At 39.3% G+C, this 26,398-nt stretch overlaps 1 protein-coding gene across 2 annotated transcripts in view; it reads left to right on the plus strand.

Annotated features, from left to right (window-relative positions):
- SUGCT (succinyl-CoA:glutarate-CoA transferase) overlaps positions 1 to 26,398 on the plus strand; it is a 714,296-nt gene that overhangs the window by 444,328 nt on the left and 243,570 nt on the right. The window lies entirely within an intron of this gene.

Raw genomic sequence — 26,398 nt, forward strand, 5'->3', positions numbered from 1 at the left:
TTGAATATTTGGGTTGTTTGTTACCTGAATATTTGCATATATAAAGATATGCGGTTTTTTTTCCAAGCCTAATAATGAATGCAGGTTTCTTTCTTTCTTTTTTTTTTTTTAAAGGTTTTATTTATTTATTCATGAGAGACAGAGAGAGAGAGAGAGGAAGAGACACAGGCAGAAGGAGAAGCAGGCTCCATGCAGGGAGCCTGACGTGAGACTTGATCCCAGGCCTCCAGGATCACACCCTAGGCTGAAGGTGGTACTAAACCGCTGAGCCACCGGGCTGCCCCGAATGTAGGTTTCTTTGAGTTGCAATTCTTTACTTTAGATAATCTCTAGATATTATTTTACTCTCTTCCAACTTCTAAGTTTGCAAGTGAGAAGTCTGATCCATGTCTGATCTTCTTTCTTTTTGTAAGGAAATCATTCTTTCAATCTAGAAGATTATAAGATTTTGTTTTTAAATCCTTGGATTTAAGGATTTTTTTTAATCATATGTGTCTAAATGTAGTTTTTCATCAATTCTATTTAAAACTCAGTGGACTCTTTAAAGTCTTTCTTCCTCTTGGAAGTTTTTTTTTTTTTTTTTTAAGTTTGTTTAATGCTTATTTTTCCTTTGTTAGTTCCTCCTTCCTACCTCCCAGAGTTTCCACTGTTTGGATTTTAAGGGCTCCTGGACTTATCCATAGTTGATTTTTCTTTTTCACATGATTTCTATTTTTTTGCATGTTTTCTATTTGATTTTCTAGGCTATTAATTTGATTCTCAATGGAGACTAACTTCTCTTTCAGTTTATACAACAAAATTTTTAGTTTAAAAATTATGGTGATTTTTGGTTTTGTTTTTTAAATCCTCTGGTTAGGGTACCACAAGCAGTTGTGGTCATGGGGAATGGTAGAGGGCAAGCTGCCTCTGACCTCAGTGAGGCCGCAAGCAGGTGGTGAGCTTTATGTGCAAACACTGGAAATCTTCTCTGATCTTTGGTTTCCATACCATCTGACAGCCTCAGTGGAAGAGCATGCAGCCTATCTGTTCAGTATTCCTCAGTATCTTGGGCTCTAAGGATACAAGTAGGCCCAGCTTCTTAGAACCAAGTCCAGAGACTCTCCTTGCTTGATCACTAAGGAAGCAAGAAGGTCCAAAGGAGAGCAGTCCTTTTCATGTATCTATACTGTGACATCCCCTAGATCCTGCTTGACTGCCTGCTGGCCTCACCACCTGCTTGGCCCAAGACACATGCTTGGGTTGGAGTAGATTTTGGGAATAGAGGGAAGAGAAGTGAAATTAAGCCACCCCATTTCTAGTACAGAGGTGGCCTTGATGACACAACAGAACATTTGTCAGTTTTTAATTCTTTCAGAAAAATGTAACAAGTACATATTTTTTGGCTGTGAGTAGTTTTGGCATTATATTAACAAGGTGCTCTATTCTGAGGAGTTTCTCAATAGTTTGGACCTTATGCCGATTTTCTTTTTTGCTTCTGATTATTTAAAAACTATAAACATGTGTTTTATTGCTTGAGCACTATATGACTTTCCACCAGCTTACATGTTCATAAAATTCAGAGAGACTAATATTTATCCCCAAGTAGAGACATTATGAGAAGATACCCAGGTGAGTTCATTTGTCCCTTCCTTTTTCCTTCCTTCCTTCCTTCCTTCCTTCCTTCCTTCCTTCCTTCCTTCCTTCCTTCCTTCCTTCCTTCCTTCCTTCTTCCAACCAGTGTCTCTCTTTAACCTTATCTCTGTTGTAGACACAGTTTTCTCTTGTTCTGACAGCTTTCAAATTTTAGCCTACATCAGAATCGTGAGGAGGGTCTCTTAAAACACAAATTGCTGCCCTGCCAGCATTTTTGATTTTGTAGGACCAGTCTTTGAGAACCACTTGTCAAATGAGTTTGCCAAGGACTGCTCCAGTTTTATCACTAAAGCCCAATGTCCCTGGAAATCCCCAGTCCTGCAAACCAGAATGACTGGTCACCTTATATGGAAAACAATTGTCTATTGGGATCTTCTACAGACTCTTTTAGAACACTGATATTTGGCCCTCACTGATCCAGTCTGTATTTAATGAGTTTGGGGTATGCTGATGGCATCTGGATGTTTAAGGCCCTCTAGATGATTTTAATCAGAGGTTTATCAATCATTGCTCTAATTACAAGCCTTATTCCCATATGAAGACTTTTGTACTAGCAGTTTCTTTGCCTGGAATGTTCTTTCTCTTGAGTGGTTCTCATTCCTGGTTGTCCATTAGAATTGGCTTGGGAACATTTAAATATACAAGTACCCAGGCCCCACCACCTAAGCCCAGTGCAATCAGTCTCTGATTCCTTAACTCCCCCAGTGGTTCTCATCAGCAACCACAGTGGACAGGTATTGTGATCTCATGGCTGGCTCCAGTTGCTCAGTGAAAAAGACCCCTCCCAGTGCCTCAATTCAAATTAGCTCCTCAAGCCCTCATCTTAACACTTCCTAATGGCACTTACCACTGTCTCATATTTTCTTCTTCTTTAATTCTCTATTTACTTGTTTCCTGCTTCCTCCCCCCACATGGAATGCAAGTTCCATGAAAGTAAGAGTTTTGTCTTGTTGATTGCTGTATCTTCAGATCTCAGAAGAGTATCTAGAACATATAAGCACTTAATAAACATTAATTCATTCCAGCAATGTCCCAAGCACTATGTTAGGCCCTAGGGACAGTATAGTATTAACAACAGATGAAAAAAATAGTCCTCTCTGCCTTCATAGAATTCACAATCTAGTGGATTATCGGTGGGTTTTTATTTTGACATTTTATATTATTCTATTAGACCTTAGAAAAGTAAATGGTAAAATAAAGGGAAACATCTCACCATTTGAAGACTATTACTAGCACCCTATCTTTTCATTGTTAACTATCAGCAACACATTTATACCATTAAATGGACTCAGTGATTTATAGAAACTGGAATGACACTTCAACCCTGCCTTCTAACAACCTGAGCCATGATTTCAGGTCTCTGATTTCTTCTACTTTCCCTTGCAACTCAGTGCTGTTGAGGAGCTATGAGACAGTACAACTTCTTCTCCCACACAGCAGGTCTTTGGTGGGATCCTCCTGGTGGTCCAAGACCAGAGCCGAGCTTTCCTGCTGTGGTTGGGCTTCAGGAAGTACTCTGTAGTCCTTCAATTCAGCTGGACAGACACATGAAAGGGCCCAAGAACACACACAGAGAAAACACATAAACAAGTGCACATACTCATCCATTTTTATGGAAACAGACATAAATAGGGTGGGTGTGCTTTAGCACATGATGCGTCTAGATTCTAGAGAGTTTAATCAGGAGATAGTGACTAAATCTTGACAGAAGAAATTTCAGGGAAAGGGAAGCTCATTTGGGGAGGTCCAAACTGGAGCACTGCAGGCCAAGTGAATACATGTGCCAAGTAGAGGAGACTGTAGCTAACACACCTCGTGTGAGGCCAAAGCGAGTAGTCCCTTCACTGATCTTAGGGAGTCCTGCCTACACTGGAGCAGGATGGTTTAGGGATGAGGTTGACTTGGAATTTCTTCATACTTTCCTTCCTCCTGAGAGAATTCATCTATCTGGTCAGGTTTACCGTAGATAAAAGGGGTAACTGTAAAGCAATTTATTCATCCACTTGAAACAATCCTCATAGCCATTCTAGACACTATAAGGAAACAAACATCAACCTTGATTAGCTTATCCAGATTTATTATGTCCTTAATTTTTTTTAGCTTTTTATTTATTTATTCATGAGGGACACAGAGAGAGGCAGAGACACAGGCAGAGGGAGAAGCAGGCTCCCTGCAGGGAGCCTGATGCAGGACTCGATTCCAGGACCCCAGGATCATGACCTGAGCCAAAGGCAGATGCTCAACCACTGACTCACCCAGGTGTCCCAATTATGTCTTTAATTATAGGCCATTAGGAAAGCTTAATCTAGAGCTTTGTGTTTGCAATGTAGTCTTTAGACAGAAATCCATTAGTTGATTGAAGCATGAGGGTGAACAAGAAATATTTTTCCATCTACAGTATATATACCCTCTACACATATTATATATATTATATACATACTATATTATGTATATAGTATTTATGTATATGTCCATCTGTCTAAATGAAATGGTTTTCCAAAAAGTAGTGAATACTTAAGAAAATATGTCAAAACAGGAAAAATGTCCTATAAAGCATTTAAAATATTTGTGTTTCCAGTGAAGAAAGTATCTATCTATCTATCTATCTATCTATCTATCTATCTATCAATCATCTATCTATCTATCATCTATTTATTTAATAGAGAGAACACAAGCAGGGGAGCAGCAGACAAAGGGAGAGGGAGAAGCAGGGTCCCTGCAGAGCAGGGAACCAGATGTGGACTCAATCCCAGGATCCCAGGATCATGACCTGAGCTGAAGGCAGACCCTTAACTGACTGAGCCACCCAGGAGCCCCAAGAAAGTTTTTAAAAAGTGCTAGACTTGTAGCTTGTCCAGACTTAACCTCTGCCCAGTTACATTGTCTTTTAAATTGTTATGTGGGACAAATACCTAAGCCAACCTGTCAAAAGCCAAACCAGAATCCCAGAGCATCCTAAAGAGTGTGTGAAGCCCTCCCCTCTACTTTATTTAGAGTTAAATAAGGAATCAGCCCCCCATGACTCCACAAAGCAAAGACATTCAAATGTGATGGGTCAAGAGGAAGGTACGTGATATTTCTTGATTAATTTTTGATTGTACATTTGTATGAAAATGTATTTGTACTAGCAAAGGATAGTGTAATTATTTATGATACTGTAGTATATATGTTTAAATAGCTTACTTTAAAAAAGCCTGTTGTCTGTTTTACTGCTTATTCAATTATTAATTTATTTATTGAGGATGCATTATGTGCCTAGGTACTGTGGTGGCACTGGGTATATAATGGTTAAAATTTTTAGAAGTTTATAATTAAGTGGGGGAGGCAAGGCATTAAAAACTCTATTATGGCAGGTGTGGTCTTATTTTTTTAATGTTTAATTAATTTATTCATGAGAGACAGAGAGAGGCAGAGACATAAGCAGTAGGCTCCCTGTGAGAGCCTGATACAGGACTCGATCCCAGGACTCAACCACTGAGCCACCCAGGCATCCCAGGGGGAATACAATTTAAATGGGAGTAGGGCAGCTAAGTGACATTTAAATTTAGGAATCATCCAGCCAAAGAATACTTCACATTTCAGGGTTTCCACAAAATCTTCAGTGTAATGTATTTTGTTTTACTTTCAAAACTAAAAGAAGAAGAAAGACAGTAACTTATTTTAGTTTTTGTTGTATTTTTGGAGAAAGATATGGAAATTAATTTTCCCCCTTAAATATGGTAATTGTGGAGGAAGCCTATAAAAAGGATTATTTTTGTTTCATAATTGGGATTTTATCCCACACACTTAATATCCTACCTCCCAAATGATGTGTGCGTATGTGTATGTGTGTATAATCTTTTTCCTGATATGTATCAGGTAAAAGACTGTACTTGCACAGGAAATAAGAAATTGGAACACCCACAGGCTAGAATATTTGAATAATTTCTGCAAGATGTAGTACAAATAGGATCTAATTTAGGGAGATTCTGCTCAGCCTACCATTTATAGCCTCGGAAGGAAAAGTCCACCTCAAAGTACATGGAGAGAATCTCAAAGAGTCGCAAATCACCCCATGTTTGTAAAGACTTGTCTATGAAACTAAAGACAGGAAACCAATGGGCACAGAAGCAAATGTTCCTCCTCCTCCATGACTAATCTGGGGAAACAGAACTTCAGGAAACATAATCTTCCTTTATACTTTGGTCCTGGAAGCCTGGAACAAGGACACATACTATCTCTCGCAGATTCCATTATAAAGTCCAATCCTGGGCAAACGCATACCAACTCTCACAAGGATGGAGGGAAAAGCCACTAGGACAGGTTGTTTCCAGAAACAACAAGCAGATGTTAAAAAATCTTCACTTTCCTCACATGGAAAATAAAGTCATCGGAGACTATAAACCTACACTTATATTTGGGTCTGAAAGTGGAGTAATCTCCTTCAAAATGTCCTCGCTGGAAAGATTATGAAGTGCACACTTCACTGATATGATCAATATGTTGTTTCCTAATTGAAGATGTATTAGCAAATTGTGTAATGGTCTTGGTGTCTTTCAGCAATGAGGTATTTTTTAAAGTTTTTATTTGAATTCCAGTTCATTAAGGTACAATGTACCATTAGCCTCAGGTATATAATTTAGTGATTCAACACTTCCATACAACACCCAGTGGCCATCACAACAAGTGCTCTCCTTAATGCCTATCACCTATTTAACCCATCCCTGCACCCACCTCCCCTCTGGTACCATCAGTTTGTTTCTATTGTTAAGAGTCTGTTTCTTGGTTTTCCTCTCTGTTTTCTCCCCTATACTCATTTGTTTTGTCTCTTAAATTCCACACATTAGTGAAATCATATGATATTTGTCTTCCTCTGACTGACTTAATTCACTTGGCATAATACTGTCTGGCTCCATCCATATCATTGCAAATGGCAAGATCGCATTCTTTATAATGACTGAGTAATATTCCAACAATGGGGTATTTGAATTCCATTATTGTGTTTCACAACCAGAACTAAAGTTTTGTCACTATTTCCCACTGAACAAAGTATAGGGTCTAAAGATTGTTTTTCGTTACTGAAAGTGCTATGAACTCTATTCATCATTTGGTATTTAATAGTGCTATTTTGGTGGACACTAGTTTTTTTTTTTTTTTTTTTATCTGCCCTGAACACACTGTGACCCAAACTTTGAGGTAGAATTTGTTTACAGTGCTATAACAAAAGACTTTTATTGAAAGCCTGCTGTTACTGCTAGTTACTGCTAAAAACACAAAATTAGGTTGCTAGGTAGGAGCAAGTGCTCTGGAGTGAGATGACTCCAGGTTTCTCTAGCCACTTTGCCTCAATTTCCTTGAGGAAATTTCCCTATACATCAGGGAAACTGATAATAGCTCTTGTGTTGGGTGAACCCGTTAGCTCCATGCCTATCACAGAGCCCATGCTCAGTGTATATTAGCACTATATCCTAAAAAGTTAGGAAAACAATGGCTTAATAATGTCAATATATGGTATTTTCTGTAATGATAATAATAATGCTGATATTATTAATATTTCCTAGATATTGTCATTTCTTCCACAAAGAACATTAGGTTAGCTCTATTTTACATATAGGTATACCTTCCTTAGCAACTAAACCAACACAAGAACAAAAACGGACTCACTATGCAAATACCAATTTCTTGAACTCAAAAATTGGCAACTCAGAAACCTGCTTTATGACATAATACCCTTAAATAACAATTAGCTGGAAGCTTTTGAAAACAATAAATTCATTAAATGGCCAACTACATCAATGAAGGTAGATAAGGCTTTTAAAAACTTAAAACCAATAAAGCCCAAAGGTGAAAAAATAGCCCTTGAATCCTTGTAATAAGACAATATAAAAATCTGAACCTTAATGGTTAATTTAAAGTGAGTTTTTTTTTCTTGAATATAGAAGGAGATAGATTTTTGTGTGTGTGCTCCATGAAAAACTCTTTTGTCCCACATGGATAGATATTCCCTAGTTTCTTCTAATAAGCACATTTTAGCATTACGTATTTCTCTTAAGATCATTAAAGATCAAATGTCTATGCCATTGTTAATTCAAAGTAAACCCTCCAAAACAGATCTTCCTTGGAATTGTCTGATGATCTTTGGTGACATTGAGTCAATGTTTTTACCCTTCACATCCAGGCAGTTCAGCCTAAAATCAACTCTTCAATGTACAAAAAAAAAAGTTTCCAAATTAAACCAGTGGCTCTTTTTGTATCTGCAGCATGCTTTAATTTCTACCACATATGCGTAAATTGGCAAAGTACCTTATGGACTATAATAATCCTGATGGCTTAGCATCAGTGTTTTACCATCATTGAACAAGTCCTGAGCCCATCTACCCTGAATCTCTGGGTAAGGAAAGAATTCCATCCTGCTGTGCACCTGGTCAGTTGTGCAATGGTGACCAATGAGCAGCTGCTAACAATAAGAGTATTGTGCTTATGTAACACAGTTCAGGATCTGATGTTTAGTCTCTTGATAAATGGTAAAACACTAGGGAGTTCTCTCTTGCCAGGATGCTGGCTTCATGGAAAATACCGTGTCTTTGTTGAACTGTGCCCTTAAATCTATTCTCTATGTGTGTTGATGGACTTGGGTTCTAGAAGACCACACTGGCCTTCCCAGGTGGCCTTGAGGGGGTTAAGGATTGCTCAGCCAAGAAGTGGCCATACAGTGTGGCAGCGAATGTAATTTTAGGAACTGTTTTCTGTATACTTGTTTTACCATGTTAACAAAAGTCTGTATTATGTTTCTTCCCATTGATGTGGGTGTGTCCTTGTGTGTGTATTCAAGAGAGGCTTCCGTTTGTTGAGTGATCTTCATGCAAACATCTTGGAGTGCTTTACAAAAGAATTTTAAAAATTAAACCAAACAGGATATGAAACTGTGCTGCCAAACAAGTAAGTCTTTAGGCATGATTTAAATTTAGTTAATGACATAAAGAGCTAAATCTGTGAAAGGAAGCAAGTTCCTTGGATCAGAGAAAAAGAAGCAGAAAACAGATACTCATATTTGTGTAAGTCTTCATTTGAGTAGCTCCAAAAATGTTCTTTTAGAAGTGCAGTTGGAAAACCCCAGGCTAAGTGAGTTCCAAGGCACAGTATTTTAGGGAAGAAGACCAAATAATAGCTCCCATGTGCATAGCAATGTACAGATTACAAAGTGTTTTCCCAGCCATTATCTCATTAGACTGTCACAACACCCCACCAAAGCAGTTAAGGAATGTGTTGTCCCATTTTACAGACTAGTACACTGATGACAGGAGAAATTAAGGTGTTACATTGAGGTCACTCAGCTAGAAGGTGAGAGAGCTGGGATTCTGTTGTGGATCTTGATCCAAATCTGGTGTGCTCTTTATACTTCTCCGAGTCTGTATCATGTCATTTAGGGTAGATACTTTTCTCCCGCCATTGGATTTCTCTGCACCTGAACTAATAGTCTGGCTTCCCAAGATACCCTGGCATTCTGCTCACTCTCGGGAGGAACTGCTGACATTCTTGTGAAAGTGGGAAATTAGAGAACTAGGGTCTCCTGCCGCAAGTACATTGCAGATGATAATGTCATGGATTAACCCTTGCACAACGTTCAAACTCGATGGTTTGCCTTTAATTTTTTTTTATTTTTTTATTTTAAAAAAAATTATTTATTTATTTATTTATGACAGTCACAGAGAGAGAGAGAGGCAGAGACATAGGCAGAGGGAGAAGCAGGCTCCATGCACCGGGAGCCCAACGTGGGATTCGATCCCGGGTCTCCAGGATCGTGCCCTGGGCCAAAGTCAGGCGCTAAACCACTGCACCATCCAGGGATCCCTGGTTTGCCTTTTAAAAGTCACCCTTCAGTGGGTCGCAGATTGCTCCTCCAAGTAGATATGATTGGAATAATAGGGGCACCAGTCCCACTGTTGGAGGTAGCATCTTGTGGTGAGAGGTTGTCGTGGGGAAAGTGGAGAATTCTTGATGAGCTTCCTGTCCATTGCTGACTCTGGCCAAGTGTGGTTATTCTAGAAACTCTGAAGATTATATGAGCATTGTGGTTTCAGCCAGCGAGCCTTGGCCTTGTGCCGGAGGAGTGGGTGATGTCGTATCTGGATTGGGTCTCAAGGCTTACAGTGTCTCTTTAAGGCAGATCACTCAGAAGGGACTGTGCTACTGCTGGCAAGCTTCCTTATTGTTGTGTGGCTCTAAAAACACATTTGATTCTCATCCAAGGTTTGGACTTTAGAAAGTTTACATTTTCGCTGATACTCAGTTCGCTTCAGACAAGCTGGGAAGAACACTGTTATGTGACTCTAGATCTTTTGGCGAAACACATGTGGTGGAACCCAGCAAGCAACTGAAGCCATGTCTCTGTAACCAGTTTCTCGAATGAGTCACTTGAGCCAAATATAAGCCCAAGACGGTGGTGAAAAAATGGAAGGACACCATTTGGGCAGCCAGGGCCTTGTAGAAAGCCAGTAGACCTAAGGGTGTTACTTTTTACCTTACATTTCAATATAGATTTTGCAGATTTTTACCTTTATGCTTAATTCAAAAAATATTATTATAAAGGCTTCAGCTGTCTTGCCGTTAGCCAGTAAACATAGCCTATCCAGAAGATTTGTATGACTTCCATATGTCATTTGAGCATCTGAGACAGGAAGACAAACCATCCCATCTGGAACTCTCAGGGAGAAAAGATAGCTGGAACAGCATTTCCAAATTGGCTGCATTCCCCAGTCTGGCCTCCTGTATGGGCACCCATTCTCTCATCCTTCAGTCTCATAGGTGATGAATTATTTCTGGCTGCGCCGTGTTAATCTTTGGACACCACCTACCTCCTGTGTTTATCTCAGTATCATTTTGATTACCTGTTTTCTTTTCATCTATTCATTTTTTTTTTTCAACTTGATTTGACTTTGCTTCTTAGCCCTTACCTCTGGATTTGCTCTACACACACCTTGGCCAATTTGCCTTTAGTTTGCTCTGCTCTGAGCATCTGTTTTTTGGATGCTCTTTAACATGGCTGGCCATCACATGCCACCCTCTGTCACGTGACTAAATTCATTCCTGCTCCTGATTGCTTGGCTTCTCCATGTCTCTGTGCATTAGTTATGACCCAATTATTATACATAGCACTGTGCTTGATGCTCTGGAGGGAATGTAGAAAAGTAAAAGATAGGGCTCTGCCTACTTTTTACATACCTGGAATATTCTTTTTCATTTTCATCCTAAGTTTTTAATGACCCACTTCTTTACCAGCCAGACCTCGGTAATCATTTCTTCTTTTAAATTCCTTTAACACTTATCATCCAGGTGGTTCGGCATCACCTAAAAGATGCTACATCACTCATTGTTTTTGTTATAATAAATTCTTGAAAGGCAGACCTTCAGAGCCCGTGTCCATGGCACAGTGTCTCATGCAGAATAGATGCTCAGTCAATATCTGCTAATTATTAGTTTTGTGTGGAATATGACATTATGTGCACAGGAAAACTGAGAATATGACTAGATCATTTAACCCAGTTCTAAGTGCAAATGCATAATTTAAATGATTAATTGGCATTGTCCAGTAGAAGTTTCTGTAAAGATTAAAATATTCTCTACAGGTGTACCTTGAAAATACTGTGGGTTTGATTCCTTACCATCACAATAAAACAAACATCTCAGGGAAGTGGGTTAGAAGAATTTTTTTGGTTTCTTGGTGCATATAGAAGTCATGCATACACTGCACTGTAGTCTACTAAGTGTGCAATAGCATTATGTCTAAAAGGTGCTTATGATCATCTGAGCTCTCAGGGAGTCATAGTCTTGTTGCTGGTGGAGCATCTTGCCTGATACTGATGGCCACTGACTGACCAGGGTGGCGGTTGCTGAAGGCTGGGCTGCCTGGGACAATTTCTTAAAATAAGACAACAACGAACTTTTGCTGCATCAATTGACTCTTCTTTTCAAGAACAATTTCTCTGGTGCATGTGATGCTGTTTGATAGCATTATACCCACAGGAGACCTAGTTTCAAAACTGGAGCCCATTCTCTCCAACCCGATGCTGTTTGTCATCTAGGTTTATGTGATATTCTAAATCCTTTGTTTTCATTTCCACAGCCTTCACAGCATCTTCACCAGGAGTAGATTCCATCTCAAGAAACCATTTTCTTGGCTCTTGCATCAGAAGCAACTCCTCATTCATTGAAGTTTTATCACGAGATTGCCGCATTGCAGTCACATCTTTAGGCTCCACTTTTAATCCTAGCTCTGCTGTTTCCACCTCATCTGCACTTACTTCCTCCACCAAAGTCTTGAACTCCTCAAAGTCATCTATGAGGGTTGGAATCAACTTCTTCCAAACTCCTGTTAATGTTGATATTTTGACCTCTTCCCACAAATCACAAATATTCTTCATGGCAGCTAAAACAGTGAATCCTTTCCAGAAAGGTTTCGATTTCTTTGTCCGGATTTATCAGAGGAATCACTATGGCAGCTCTAGCCTTATGAAACATATTTTTAAATAATAAGACTTGAACGTCAAAATTACTTCTTGGTCTTTGGGCTGCAGAATGGATGTTTACAGGGTAGGATGGACATTTCATTGTCCATCTTTATCAGTGACCAGGTGCTTTGTCAATGAGCAGTCACATTTTGAAAGGAATTTCTTCTTTGGAGCAGTAGGTCTCAACAGTGGGCTTAAAATATTTAGTTAACCATGTTGGAAACAGATGTGGGGCTATCCAGGCTTTGTTGTTCCATGTATAGAGCACAGGTAGAGTAGATTTAGTATAATTCTTAAGGCCCCTAAGATTTTCAGAATGATGAATGAACATTGGCTTCAACTTAAAGCCAGCAGCTGCATTAGCCCCTAGAAGCCAGCCTATCCTTTGAAACTTTGAAACCAGGCCTTGACTTTTCTCCAGCTATAGAATTCCTAGCATCCTCTTCCAGTAGATGGCTGTTCTGTCTACATGGAAAATCTGTAGGTTAATGTAGCCACCATCACTTAGTATCTCAGCTAGATCTTCTGGATAACTTGCTGCAGCTTCTCCATCAGTACTTACCACTTCACCTTCACTTTTGATGTTGGAGATGGCTTCTTTCCTTAAACCTCATGAACCAACCTCTGCCAGCTTCAAACCTTTCTTTTGCAGCTTTCCTCACCTCTCTCAGGCTTCACAGAACTGAAGAGAGTTAGGGCTTTGCTCTGGATTAGGCTTTGGCTTAAGGGAATGTTGTGGCTGGTTTGATCTTCTATCCAGACCGCTGAAACTTTCTTCATATCAGCAATAAGGCTGTTTTTCTTTCTCATCATTCATGTGTTCACTGGAGTAGCACTTTTAGTTTCCTTCAAGAACTTTTCCTTTGTATCTATAGCTTGGCTAACTTTTTGGCTCCAAAAGACCTAGCATTTGGCCTATATTGGCTTTTGACATGCCTTCCTCGCTAAGCTTAATCATTTTTAGCTTTTGATTTAAAGTGAGGGGCGTGCAACTCTTCCTTTCACTTGAACACTTAGCGGCCATTGTAGGGTTCTAATTGGGTTAATTTTAATATTTTTGCATCTCAGGAAATAGAGAAGTTCAAGGGGGCGGGTTACTGGGAGAATGGTGGATCGCTGAGGCAGTCAGAACACACACATTTGTTACTAAGCTCATCGTATCATATGGGCGCAGTTCACGGTGCCGCAAAACAATTACAATAGTTACATCAAAGATCACTGATCACAGATCACCATAACAAGTGCAATAATAATGAAAAAGTTTGAAATATTGCAAGAATTACTGAAGTGAGACAGAGACACCAAGTGAGCAAATGTTGCTGGAAATGCCAGGGATAATCTTGCTCAGTACAGGGTTGCCACAAACCTTCAATTTATGAACATCACAGTATCTTCAAAGCACAATGAAGTAAAGTGAAATAAAATGAATGAGGCATGCGGTATCTTCATTGTCCAATATGGCAGCCACTAGCCACTTTTCAAGTTATGCACTTGAAATGTGGCTACTGTGACTGAGGAATGGGGTTGAAATTTGAAACTGTAATTAATTTAACATTGAAAAGTCTCATGTGGGTGGTTGCTGCCAGATTGGATAATGGGTGCTACAGAAGTGTGGAAAATGGAAAGATCTATGTGGACTATGAATTGGAACATGTGGCCTTCCTCGTGAGGGAAGATAAACTTGGATCTTGAAAGAAGGAGTGATGTATTTTAAGTGAAGAGATATAGTAGAAGCTCTGAAGTGGTTGAACATATTGTTTGGGATAAATTTTTTTTATAATAATAAATTTATTTTTTATTGGTGTTCAATTTGCCAACATACAGAATAACACCCAGTGCTCATCCCGTCAAGGGCCCCCCTCAGTGCCTGTCACCCATTCACCGCCACCCCCCCCCCCTCCTCCCCTTCCACCACCTCTAGTTCATTTCCCAGAGTTAGGAGTCTTCATGCTCTGTCTCCCTTTCTGATATTTCCCACCCATTTCTTCTCCCTTCCCTTCTATTCCCTTTCACTATCATTTATATTCCCCAAATGAATGAGACCATATAATGTCTGTCCTTCTCTGATTGACTTATTTCACTCAGCATAATACCCTCCAGTTCCATCCACGTTGAAGCAAATGGTGGGTATTTGTCGTTTCTAATGGCTGAGTAATATTTGAAGACTAGAAGTAAAACAGAATTTGAGAACTAGAGATAATAATAATAGTAATAATAATAATAATAATAATAATTATAGAAGATATTAGCCAATACTACAAGTCACACACTAATTTAATCTTCATGGCAGTATTATGACTCAGAAAATGCAAATAATTTGCCTAAGGGAACATATTAATATGTGGCAGAACTTGGCTTTGAATTAAGGTCTGTCTAGCTCAAAAATTTATGCTCTTACCCACTATACTATACTGTCTAATACTTTGACATGCGAAGAAAGACTCACAAGTAGAAAAATCCCCAAATGTCCTTGATCTGTTAAATGAGTAAACAGATAATGCAACATACCCAACCAATGGAATACTCTTTAACAATATAAGCAGTTACAGAATTACAGATAAATGTAAACACTATGGGGGAGTCTCAAATACCTTATGCTAAATGGAAGAAGCCAGATATAAAGAGCTGCATACTGTATGATTACTTCATATGACATTCTAGAAAAGCCAAAATCGTAGGGACAGGAAACAGACCAATGGCTGCCATGAGTTAGGGGTGAAGGGCCGATATTTACTTTAGAAAAAATAAGAAAATTTGGAGGCATGATGAAATAGAGTATCTTTTGATTGTGGTGATGGTTACCTGACCCTGTATTTGTCAAACTCATAGACACCCAAACCAGAAAGGGTGAATTTCACTGTATGTGAACTGTACTTCAATAAACTTGACTGAAAAAGAAAGAAAGAGTTACAGTTAGATCCAAGTTTATTTTCACAAAGGCAGGAGGGAATATGGTTGGTTATTTTGAAAAATAAATAATTCTAATTTTTTGTGTCTAAATATATCTTCATATTTATTATACATATTTATGTGTATACACACACACACACAACAGAAAAGTGATGTAGGAATTTAAGACTCTTGAAAGAGATGTGTGTGTGTGTGTGTGTGTGTGTGTGTCTAAAGCAGTTAAATTTATATTTAATGTGAATTGACACAGTAAATGTTTATTCAACTTGGTGTTTATTTGCCATTGGCATGGGAAAGAGACTGGAGGTGGAAGAGGAAAAGATATTTTAATTAAACTTGAATGGTAAGATGTCATATGATTTATCCCATTTTCTTTTTATTTTGTTTAAGTGAAGAATAACTACCATATGAGGTCACCAGCCCCTTTGAAAGCTTGCTTTAAAATTTCCCAGTACATAATGAAATTCTTGTTTTTACAACAAGCCACTTATAAGAGACAATATAGTATAATGGATGTCTTTTTGCAGATACGGGTTTCCTCTTTTTATATTTCCAAGAAAGCTGTCATGCAGAATTGATTAGCTAAAAGGCTTACATGACTTTGTCTTCATTCATGTTGTGTGTTCATAAAACCGCAGATATATTAAATATTTAAGCAGAGGGGATGTCAAAATATTATACGGTACAGTCTGTTGTCTATGAGCAGATAAGGGGTTATCTCTGTTTTATAATTGAAGAAATTGTTTTATAACAGACATAAAGAGTAGTTAAATAACTTTCCCATGATCACATTTCTAATGCTTAGGGTTTTATGCTTAAAAAGTAATTAATCTTAATAAAGAACTGTAAACACGATTAATTAATGACTATGGTTTAAGCATTTTTCTTGGTTTTCTGCTTTAAGCATTTCTTCAGGTTTAGGCTTTACTAATATCATATATAATAATCCTTCAATAATCCTGGTTAATCTTAAAATAGTCTTCTTAGGGAAAGTGTAAATTACAGGATATGGTTGTTGTTTTTTTAATTCCATTTACTCATGTGGAATTTGAGGTGGTGAATATGAAAACACTTTGCTAGCTACAAAGCCCTGAATGAATGTTATTTTTTTTCCTCTGATTTTATCTTTGAGCCTTGTACTTGTTTTTCCTAGAATCCTGAGTGGTATAATGCATACATTTGCAGAAAAAACTGACATCTGATATTTTTTTTTTAATAGCTAGGAGGTATTTCTGTTGTGGTACAAATAAATATATAATTAAATATCTACCTCTACTTATAGTAAAATTTCAAAGAGTGATATAATTTATATAATGGAAATAAAATTGCTTGGAACTGATATAAACCCAGTAATTGGTGTCCTGCTTAGTAATCTTGTAGATTATTTAAATACATAATATATCCATGTGTGTGTATCCTGATGACTATGATCGTAGGCAACATTTTCATATTTACCTCCTTTATTTTTCTCCCTGTACTTTCACTTTATAGATATAAAGGGGGAAAGAGATTAGATATAAGTAGGGTTGGAGAACCGGTTGACTCTTAATTGTGTTAGGGCAATGTTAATATCTCCATACCTACATTTCTTAGAACAGTTAATGAAAACTTAAAATCAGAAAACAAAATGGTAACTTTGTTGATTTCATGATTTCTTTTTTAGATCTTCTACTAGATTTAAAGCATTTTGGATATATTCTTTGGCCTTTTCTACCCATCTCTAGTTATTTCTTTTCACAAAATAGAGAAAAATTGTGAAAGGACAGAATTATTTAGGTGTGTGGTAGGAGGTATCAAGCTTACATTGGAAGGCAAACCTTTGGTAATGTTGATGGACAGATGTAAATCCTTGTTGAGAAGTTGGGTTTGATTTTCATTAAGGTCATTTTCTTTTTTTGTGAATTGCTAATTGCAATAGTCATGAGCTGGACCAGTTTAGCTACAGATAACTGTAGCCCCAAAGTAGGGATCTGGTCCCATTGTCTCTGTCATTCCCTTGAGGCAGAGATTAAGATAAAATAATGATGGATTTCCATCTTTGAATATGTAAAGTCCTAAAATCACTGGTTATCTGGAAGAGAGAGTGTATTATCTCACGTTGATCAAGTCTGGAAGCTCTGGACAGAGGACTGGTGGCCAAAGAGCTTACAGCGGAGAGCTAGTGGAAATAAGGAGGTGAGGGCCTTTGTACACTCTAAAAGTGAGGTTACTAGCCTAGGGAGATGTATATGGAGTGGGACCCTGTGTCATATTTGGAAAAAGTGTAGTAAACTTGAAGGAAAGTTCTGCTTGGGCTTTCCAATTTGATTTTAGATTCTGTATTTGGGTTCTGCCAAGGTTCTCCTGGTGAGGCATTTACCTTGAGTTAGGCAACATTTTCAATGTGGTTTTAAGGAGATATTTTGATGTATCCCAAAGACAGAGAGAGAGGGAGAGAGAGAGAAAGAGAGAGTAAGAATCTGTGTAAGGTAGCAGTCATTCACTATTGTTTTTCCATTACCAAGGAGGTTAGGATGGTCTTCAGCTCATTACTACGCCTGATCTTTAGGTCTTGGGGATGGTGACTGAAGTTCAGAGTCAAATGTTCCACACATTTCTCAGTTATGAACAGTGATTTTTCCATTTGTATTTACATCAAAAAGCTCTCCAAGAAGCTACGTGAAATATCCTGCTTGGAATTAAGGTCACAGTTAAGAGCCAGGTGATCAATCTAGATCAGAGTCTGTGAGAGAAGCATAGCTATGGGCCAGGCTCTAAGTGACTGAGTGCCAGAAAGAGAAAAGGACAAAGATTATGAGGGACATGCCAGGTGAGAAGGCAGGTGGCTCCTGGAACAGTTAGTAGGTCAGGGCGGTAGAGGCTGAATTGGCCTTGGAATACAGACCAGAGAAGTAGCTGAATGCCCCAACTCTGCCATGGTTCTAGAGTTCAAGAGATCCAAGCAGGTGTCTCTCTTGGTTTAACTGTTTGCCTCTCCAAACCCAGACCCTCCTTCATGCCCAGCAACCAGCATCAGAGAGGTAGGAACAGTACTCCCCAGATGATGATTGCAGGGCCCATAAGTAGATTTAGATAGTGACTGGAAAATGGGCATTGGCAAAGGGAAATATGCAGAGTTGTCACCCCACGAGTCTGGCCTGTCCGAGTGGTTCATGGGTAAGGAAGTTTGACAACAATGTTCTAAAAGAGTAGTAAAAAAATCTTAAATAAATTCTTGAGTTAAAAAAAATCTCAGAACCATTTTTTTCAAATAAAATGTCTGTAAAATCCCACTATATCATCCCCTTTAGCAAAATTGTAAAATACAATCATGCTTGCCTTTCATACCCAGTCATTATGGCAGGAGCCCCTACCTGTCAAATGGCTGCAAATCAGCCTGTCTCAAAATGTTCTTTAACAATTCAATTCCCCTACTTGGGATGAGTTACTTAACCTCCTTATACCTCACTTTCCTTCTTGGAAAAGTCAGGATAATATCTACCTAGTAGAGTTCTGGTGAGGATTAAAGGAGTAAATAATTGTAAAGCACTTAGCACTTGGCACATATAATGCTGTAAAAGTGTTAATCTGTTTTTGCTTTTGTTTTTGTTTCCTGTTTCTGCCTCATGCATGCCCAAGAATCAGCACCTCCTTCTCCTTGTTTCCTGTTTATCTAGCTTAGGCTCTTCAAGTCACCAGATGGTTGCCTTGGGAGAGCATGCTAGGCTAGATGCCTTCTCCCAGTGAGTGACCACCACTCCACATTTTGGGTTCCAAAGAAGGACATTGTATTACTTTTCTCCAAAGGTGGATGTGGGTCCATCAAAGCCTACTGCATCACTTTGTATGAGACACACACGAGATCTAGGGGTGCTAGTGGGAGAAGATAGCCCAGGGAATGACTCTGGAAAGAAGCCCAAGTCCAGACCCCGTCCAGACTGTTAGGCCAATGCCAACCTCACTCAGCCTCCCCCACATGGCAGGGGCAGCTCATCCTCCTCCACCACAGCCACTCAGCTTCCAGCCTGGGAATCAGGGCCAAACCTTGGCCCCAGATGTGCCTGGCCTACTCTGAAACTTTCCCAGGCTTATTCATGGTGAGAACAGCTGTCCTTTTCTGAGGAGATGCCTTCCTCCTTCACAGGAGTTCAGCCTGGTATGTGGCACCAACTAGAATTCGTAACTAGGCTATCATTGGTGCATTTCGTAATTCTACCCTTATACACAGTTGGGATAAAACAGGGCAAAGTACAGTTGCTTTGGTGGAAATAGGGCAAGAAACCCAAAGTCTCCTCTGCTTGGGCTTCCCCAGCCCATCCCAGGCTGTCAGGCCACTCGGCTGGGTTTAGAATGAAGATGACACCTTTAATGCATCCTTTCTCCTTGGAGTAGTTTATTGACAGTTTCCTCTTTCTGTGTCATTGCTGAATCATTCCTACCTTGGACGAGCCTGCTGCCTGGATAATGAAAAAAAGAAGGAATTTTTTGGTCAGACACTGGGAAAAAGAATGTTCTCCATATACTTAATATTGTAAAGAAGAAATATCTTGAAATATCTTATCCTCGATGCCATCTGCCATAATTCTGTGATGAAACTATTCTCCTCCATATTATGGTTGATGAAAATGGGCGCCTAAAAAAGGTGAAGTTATTTGACCTAGGTCATAGTGCTGCAAAGTGATGGATCTGTATGACGCTAAAGGCCGCATTCTTTCCATTACCACGTCCCATCTGTGGACGCTTCAGGAAATGTACTGTGCTGCTTTAATTTCTGCTATAATATATTATTATGAGCATTAATGCCTTGGGTGGAGAAGCAAATGGAGTTGAGCCTGTGAACCTTGAAAAGCATTTCATAGAAAGTTGGGAGTGGTTCATTGGCAAGTTGAAGTTGGTAAGACTGACATGTTAGAGGCAGAGGACCAGGCCTCATATTACTTCTTGGACAGAGGCATGGAAAAGGAGAAACTTTAGGAACTTTTGGCAGCTCACATCATGTTGTGTATCTCCATGGGCTACAAGATATGCTCCTTTTCCTTTCCTTTCCTTTCCTTTCCTTTCCTTTCCTTTCCTTTCCTTTCCTTTCCTTTCCTGTCTCTTCTTCCTTTCTTCTTGGCCATGGAAAAGAAGAATACCATGAAATTTCAATGTAATGTGAAGAACTAGCTATAGCTTTATCACCAGTTTCTGCCTCAGGATCACTTGGCAGTCATAACTTGTTTAAAGTGCAATGTGGTAACCAAAATATGGACATAGTGTTTGCTAACAAAGGTTAAAATATAACATAGCCTATGGGTGCCTGGGTAGCTCAGTTCACAATCTCTGGGTCTGCTTGTGGTCTCTCTCTCTCAAATTAAAAAAAAAAAAAAAAATATATATATATATATATATATATATATATATATATATCATAGCCTATTTACATAGCCTATTCACATCTGTGAGGTGGTTAGGATTAAAATTTTTTTTAAGATTTTATTTATTTATTCATGAGAGACACACAGAGAAAGGCAGAGACATAGGCAGAGGGAGAAGCAGGCTCCCTGCAAGGAGCCCAACGTGGGACTCGATCCCAGCTCTCCGGGATCAGTCCCTGGGCTGAAGGTGGCACCAAACCACTGAGCCACCTGGGCTGCCCAGGATTTAGAATTTATACCAATAGTTGGTAGCTTATGATCTTAAACTTAGTTGCTTAAAACAATTTATATTCATCAAAAGCAATTACTGGTACCTTTCCCCCGCCTAAAGTTGATGGAAAAAAGTGTCCTAAATAGGACATATAATTGGAAGGAAAATCATCTTAAAATAACACTAAATCTTGGACATATTGAAGGGCAAATAGTCACATTTCCATGTAGTGTGAAATCTTCATTATATTCAGAACATGACTGACATGTTTATAAGCTAAGGTTCTTTTCAGACCCGAGAATCCTGCAGATGTTTCATCTGGGAGGACTTATGGGCTCTGTGACTTACTTTATTGTTATTGTTAATAATAAAACAAACGGTTTAATTTAGAAATCATTTCTTATCCTTTTCATTGCTTTTTGCACATTTTCTTTGTAGCTTTAAAAGGATCCTTTGTATTTTAATAGTTTACTCACTCCTTCCAACAAAAATAGCTAAAAAATAAAACTACAATAGGCATTGGGAGTACACCAAGTCCTTGGAAGACAAGTTGGTGCCACCAATATTAAAAGGACCACAGAGGCACGGAGAAAATTCTAGAACTGCTTTTGCGTTGATACAGAGAACATTTTGGTAATGTTGCATGCTGCTACTGCAGTGTAAATCTTCTTACATTGTTTAGGAAATTGGAGTCTTTAAAACATGGGCAAATTGTTCTAAGCCGAATATCCAGGAAGCCAAAGGAGTACCCTTATAGATCCTATGAGCTAGCAAGCAAACGTGAGGCTTCATTTTCATGAATGGGCCACACACTGACAGGTTTGACTTTATGTATCTTTTACATGGACTTGTGTTTCATTGCACGCTGGGGGTCCTGGGGTCAGGGATGGATGAAGATCTTGCAGCTGCTGTACTAAGGTGTCAAAGTGTTCCTTTGCCTCTCATATTCCTTATCTTCCCTATCACTTATTTTGCCTATTACCTCCCTTTCAGGGCTTATATACTAGTGCATTTAACACACCAGAGAAAGTCTTAGTAATTTTCTTTTTTTTGTTGTTTTTTTTTTTGGTTTTTTTTTTAATTTTTTTATTTATTTATGATAGTCACAGAGAGAGAGAGAGAGAGGCAGAGACACAGGCAGAGGGAGAAGCAGGCTCCATGCACCGGGAGCCTGACGTGGGATTCGATCCAGGGTCTCCAGGATCACGCCCTGGGCCAAAGGCAGGCGCCAAACTGCTGCGCCATCCAGGGATCCCAAGTCTTAGTAATTTTCATATGATGTTTATAACGTGTTACTACATCCTATTATTTAGAAACGAGTCATTTTGATCACTAGTGGTAAATAGGTTAAAAAGATTCATGAGGTCAAAGGGTCATGCAATTTTTTTTTTCTCTTCATCTGTATTACCAATGAAGAGATGAATGAAGTCCAGCCAGTGCCTGTATCCAGTGGATGTTAGATGGATATCTGATAACTGAATGAAAAAAATTTTATCTGTATCTGGATAGAAAAACCGGAATACATAAGCTTATGAGGCTCTGAAGTTAAGTAGTAGGAAAGTGGAAGATGAGGGACTTGGATTTCGTAGATTTTTGCCATTCTAATTGATCTTTGTTTTCCATAAGACTTTCCTTCCTTTAAAAGTAAATTCTTAACTTGTAAAAATCTGATTATTAGTAGCTGGATTATTTTTTTTCAATGTATTTATCAAACAACAGGAGCAGGTCTCGGGTAGGCTTCCTTAGCAAAAGTTCTTCAAGATAATAACTGTCCACTTGAGCCACTTCAGGTTCAAGTAGGTTTTTTCTAGATTCTTTCAAACTGGATGCAGAGACTCTCACAACATCTATGAACAATATGCATTCTATTCATTTAAACTAAAGCAACAGGAAAACCTATTTCAGTAAAATACAATTCAATTTATTGTAACAACTGTGCTCTACTTTACAAGCTTGGGGTACAAATAAGGTCATGTGGTAGTCATCAGTGCTGTTTACCAAATATTTCCAGCTTTCTGCCTTCTGGCGACATGGTAGGACTGCACTTCTTGGCTCTCCTACAGTGAGATGGGACTATGTGACTAGATTTGGCCAACTTGTTGTGAACACAGGGCGTATGTCATTACCAAGCCAAAGTGTTAAATATCGGGCCTGAGACCCTACACAGCTCTCATTCCCTTTAGCATGGTGAGTTGGTAAATGCTTGAGATGGTAGCTTCTCTGTCAGCCTGGGTCCCTGAGTGAGTAAAAGGAGCAGAGTCTACTACTGACCCAAAGTCATCATATAGCACATGAGAAAAATGAATCTTTGTTGTTTTAAGCCATTGGGATTTGGGGTTGTTACTGTAGTATCATCTAGCCTATCCTGATGGATACGGCTAATATTTCTCTTATTTTTCCAGCTAACCTTGGAACACTCAAAACACTATCTAATCTGCCTTCTCCATCAATTTGTCCCCCAAAATGCAGTGTTTTATTTTATCCAAAAAGGTCATTAAAAAACTGAAAAGTCTCATCAGTTCACTACTGCCTTTTCTTCATGTCTGCCACATAGTGTGCTGGTAGTTTCTCACAAAGTAGCTTTTTTGTCCTCTAGAATGATAATACTCTTGCTGGTCCAGATCCCCCCCATAGGTCCAAGTAGTGCCACATGTCAAGGCATCAGCTGTTTCAATGCCTGCTTACACCCTTAGCTGTTGCCCACTTGTAGCAGTGTGAAAGGATAAGTGGACCACAGCACCCACTATACTGAAACCATACCTCTCTCCCAAGTATGGGTCCATAGCAGGTCCCTCTCTGAGCACTTGATGTTCTAGTCTGTCAGTAGATCATAGAGGCATGATTCATCAGGGAGATTCCAGTGATCTTGGCCATTGATGAAGAAATCAATGCCTTGACCCTTGCTCAGAGACAGAAACATACACAGTAAATTCTAATACACATCAGACTATGTAATTATTGTAAAGCCAGAAACTCTTGTGAAAGGTGATTGAAAGGAGGCTTCATAGAAGTGATAATTAAGCTGAGTCTCAAAGTTCATGAATTTTTTTTTCCTAGTAGGAAACAGGAGAAGGTCTGTTTGAGTAGACATGAAATTGTTAAGGAAATGGTGAATCCAGGGTGTTTGGAGCAGGCAAGGATCTCATGAGACATACATCTGGAAAGGAGTTTGTTGGGATGCACGGGCAGTGAGAAATAACTGTAGGATATGACTTGGGAAATCTGATGGAAAAGCAGGTGATAGAAGATGATAACTTTGACTGCTGAATGACAACTGCCATCCAAAACACAGTATCTTTGTATACAGCGTGCCGATTTCCAAACTTCTCACACGTGATACGTGACTTCTAGAATTGAGAGTATTCTCTTTAAGCTGAATTGGAAAGAAGGAGCATATTGGATTTTCAAAAAACCAACAAAGGAATAGTGATTCCCAAAGAGGTCATCTTCATCATCTCTGAGACCATATTTGTTTTCCATCCATAATTCTAAACGTGATGGCAGCTGCAGAGGTGAAATTGTGAGCGAAGCCTGAATGCGGCTCACCTTCCTCTTCACTTCCCTCTGAATAAAATGTGGTCTCTTGTTCCTGCCGCTCATTTCAGAAGCCACAGGAAGCAGCTCTGCTTTGTGGTCAGATGCAAGAAAGGGAGGTTGAAACCAATACTTTCAGTGAAGCCTCAGAAGCTGGTGCTGGAGCTGGGCTTGCCACCCCTTACTGTCCTTGCTGTAGGAGACCACAGCTTAGGGTGGGGGTGGGGGAGTGTTTTGAGAAGTCTGTGGGTAGCTTGTGCGTTCTCATTAATTAGGAAATTAGGTTGTTGACTATAAATTGGAGGGTTCGGAATGTCTTTATTTAAAGTCGAGGAAATGAAGCGTGGGAGGTTAGATGATAGCTATGCTTTTTACACCAAATTGCAGTGGTTTACTTGCTTTTGCTTTGGGGGTTACATTAACTTCGGCACCAAAGCTGGCCCCTCGGAAGGCTGTTCAGCCCTCCTCAGGATGGGTTCATTTTACAAGATTTCCTGTGTGACTGTGATTCTGAGTAATCCTAGTAACCTTATTGATTACAAGTCCTTTTTTTCTCTTCCCCCAAACTGCCCATCTAATTTTCTTAAGACTCTCTTACTCTTTCTAGAAACACACTTGAAACCCAACGGTTTTTTATTTATAAATCAAGTTTCTCTAGGCTTACAATTGTGGATAATACATAAGAAACTCAAATACCATGTCAACTCACTAGAATAATTCCTGGTTTCTAGTCGCACTCTTATTTTTCCCACTTCGGCCCCCCCCCATGCCTTTGCTCGGGGCCAAACCCCAGGGTCACAGTTAGGGATAGTGCATTACGTGGCCACCAGGGCCTGCTCTAGGAATCCTGGCATCTGCAGGAAAAGAGCTGGCACCGGGGCTCCTCAAACTCCCTCAAGGTGCCCATGTGGTGTTGGGGTCCCTGCATATATCTTTGTAGGGAAGCTACACCAGGTACTGTCACAATCTCTTCCTGGATGTGTATACAAAACCATTTTATTATTCATCTTCAGGAACCTGTCCTCCAAACAAATAAAAGCAAAAAAAAAAAAAAAAAAAAAGAAATCCAACAATAGAAGCATAAAAGCCAGAGTTCTTATCTACCCATTCATCAGGTGTGTATAAATGTGATCCCTGCACATCTAAACGCTACTTCATGCAAGTCATCTTTAACCAAACTGAAAAGGATATGCTGAAAAAAATCCCCCCTCCGGAATCCAACATGTCTTTGTTGCTAGATGAATGGGTTATCATTTGCAGGATATCATCCAAGATATTAATTTTGCAAATATCACAAGCTTTATGAGGGAACCTCTGTGCATCAGCTGACTCTCCAGGGCATTCACAGAAGTTTAGGGAATGAAGTCATAACAATCCCCATTCCCTTTGCTCTGGGAGGAGACACAGGAGACTTCGTACTTGACTTCCCATGTGATTCGAAAAATCAAGCCTTGGGGCACCCGGGGGAGCACCCGGGTGGCTCAGTCCGTTAAGCGTCCAACTCTTCATTTCAGCTCAGGTCTTGATCTCCAGGTTGTGACTTGGAGCCCGCATTGGGCTCCACACCCTGTGTTGGGCTCTATGCCTGGTGTGGAGCCTACTTAAAAAAAAAAAAAAAATCAAACCTCAAATACTTTGTGGGAAAAGTGGAATTTGTTAAAGTCAAAGTAAACCACCTTTCTTTTCTTGGTCAACTGGGCATACAAATTCAGAACTTCTAGAGTCAAGGCAGAGATTTTTTTCCTAATTTATGGATTAGATTCAGTTGAATGGGCATTCATTGTGTGTAAAGGAAGTAGGTATGTCCATGAGGTGAGCATGGTGCCCAGGACTTTCTAATTAAAGACAGCTTTGTTTTGTTTTGAAACCATCTTTACTTTGATATGTATGGTATTCCCATGCACTTTTTGGTACCTGTGTTCTGTACTCTGTTCCAATATTTTTCTGGTGGAAACATGACATGTACCTCTGTCATTCTAATAGCAAAATACATGGGATTCTATGAATCTGCCAATTCCAGAAAGAATGAGGAGGACAGTACTGTGTTTTTTAGGTCACATGTTTACACGAAATACAGAACTGCTCATGGTAGCAAGAAAACAAACACACCAGCCTGGATGATACAAAAGGAAACAAATAGCTTCCAGGGTAATAATGACACAAGTCAGAAACATATAGTATTTGGCATCTGGATGTACACTCTCAATATTCCTTGTTATTCAAGTTTA

The sequence above is a fragment of the Canis lupus genome, chromosome 21, assembly GCF_048164855.1.
Source record: "Canis lupus baileyi chromosome 21, mCanLup2.hap1, whole genome shotgun sequence".
Classification (NCBI taxonomy): Eukaryota; Metazoa; Chordata; class Mammalia; order Carnivora; family Canidae; genus Canis; species Canis lupus.